The sequence below is a fragment of the Raphanus sativus genome, unplaced genomic scaffold (assembly GCF_000801105.2).
Source record: "Raphanus sativus cultivar WK10039 unplaced genomic scaffold, ASM80110v3 Scaffold6064, whole genome shotgun sequence".
NCBI classification, from domain to species: Eukaryota; Viridiplantae; Streptophyta; class Magnoliopsida; order Brassicales; family Brassicaceae; genus Raphanus; species Raphanus sativus.
In genome coordinates this window covers 1-1910 of record NW_026621356.1, presented here as the reverse complement: position 1 = coordinate 1910, position 1910 = coordinate 1, and the positions used below count along the sequence as shown (strand labels likewise).

The 1910-nt window shown below is 41.4% G+C and overlaps 1 long non-coding RNA gene across 2 annotated transcripts; it reads left to right on the top strand.

Moving 5' to 3' along the window:
• Nucleotides 1–322: 322 nt before the first annotated feature.
• Nucleotides 323–1715, top strand: LOC130507818 (uncharacterized). Of its 2 annotated transcripts, none has more exons than XR_008942446.1 (2): nt 323–599; nt 744–1715. It is a non-coding gene; the product is annotated as an uncharacterized LOC130507818 (long non-coding RNA). The 2 variants fall into 2 exon arrangements; XR_008942445.1 differs by having other exon boundaries at nt 323–612.
• Nucleotides 1716–1910: the final 195 nt, after the last annotated feature.

Here is a 1910-nt window from a genome sequence, read left to right as displayed (position 1 = left end):
TTGGTATCAGAGCGGGGTTCCGTCCTGGCTCTGACCCGGGACGGCGATTTATGGGACTCGGATTTCAGTGATTTTTCAATATTTTGGGATTGGGAGTTTTGAAAAAAAAATGCACCCTTCTGCCGAGCATCATTCGGTTAGTCATTAGAGATTCTGATTTTCTTTTCTTCTGCAGGTGAAGACCAAGTTTCTTTCGTTTCCATCGTCTATTACTTGTATCTTTCTTTTCTTCGAAGCTGTGGACGTTCTTTCTTCATCTCTTTGGAATTCGGGACGAATTCCGATTAAGTGGGGGAGAATTGTAACGACCCTGATCTAGGAGTAAGGCCCATTTGTTTTATTTTAATCAAAACCCATTCCTTTTTATTTTTGTCCCACATTGGAAGTTTGAGCTTCATACCTCACTTCCCTTCTCCTATATAATAGACTCCTCTTCTTCTCTTTATTCTCATCAAGTCAAAGTATTTCTTTGCGCGTGACAAGTTGTTGTTAAATTATTCAACGACCAGTCACTAGTTAATTTTTCCGGTGAGATTTCCGGCGAGCTTCCGGCGGGATTTTTGGACGAGCTTCCGGCAGCATTTCTGGGCGAGCTTCCGGTGGGTTTTTCTAGTAAGTATGCCGCTTTCATATTTCTAGTATAGGAATCCATTTTAGGGAAGTTACTATTTTAGGAAAGTTTCTATTTCGGGAAACTTTATTCCTGAGACTCTGCGCCTAAGTCATTGACTCTCGTGTTGCAGTTGACCTCAGTTGATCATTTCCGTTGTTCGTTCCAGTCAGTTGCTAAGGTGAGGGCTATTCCGTTAAATCCTGAGCTAGTTTAGTACTATTATTATTGAAAGTCTAGTTTCGAAACATGATCCGTCTTTGTGAATCGAGTATGTTTGAAAGTCTTGGTTGCTTATTATTATTTTGATTGTTAAACTGGAAATAGGATAATAGAGGATTCAACGATTGTGTGAAATGATTGATGTTAAAGACTGTTATATATATGTATATATCTAGTTATATAGTAAGGACTATGTGGTGAGTGCGGGGGCCCAGAGTGATTTGGGCTAGCGACGCATATGAGTACGGGGGCCCAGAGAAATCTGAGCTAGCGACGTATAGAGTGCGGGGGCACAGAGACATCTGAGCTAGCGACGCATAGTGGATGAGTACGGGGGCCCAGAGACGTCTGAGCTAGCGACGTATATTGTGTGGTGCGGGGTGCAGAGACGTTTGCATATCGACGCATATTGGTGGAGTGCGGGGGTCCAGAGATGTCTGGACTATCGACGCATATTATGATATCGTATATCCGTATGAGGAGAACGCAGGGTGTGTGGACTAGCTATGTACCATCAGCGTATTGTTTGTTTTGTGTGATGTGCTAGGCATCTTGTCTGTTCATGCTAGAGCTACTCTTACATAGTCGTAGTGCTATGTACTGAGTCTGTGGTTTGCGGGTTAGCATCCCATACCTCACTGAGTGACTCCCCTGTTGCTCATCCCTCTTTCTTTTCTCTTTCAGGTGAGCCTGGCAGACAGGAGTGATTGCTTTCGGATTGGTGCTTTTGGGCGTTTTCTTTATTTCTATTCCAGATTTTCGGTTTTGTGCTTTACCGAGATTTTTAGATTTATTATACTATTTGAATTTAATGCTATTTATTGGATTTATGGAGATTTGAGATTATTTATGTGGAGTAATAAATGGAGATTTCAGGATTATTTCTTTATTTATTATTTATTATTATTATTATATATTTTGGAAAATCGGGGTATTACAATTTGGTATCAGAGCGGGGTTCCGTCCTGGCTCTGACCCGGGACGGCGATTTATGGGACTCGGATTTCAGTGATTTTTTCAATATTTTGGAACCACTAATCAGTGGAGAATAACCAGGAAGTTGAATAAATCTCATAGG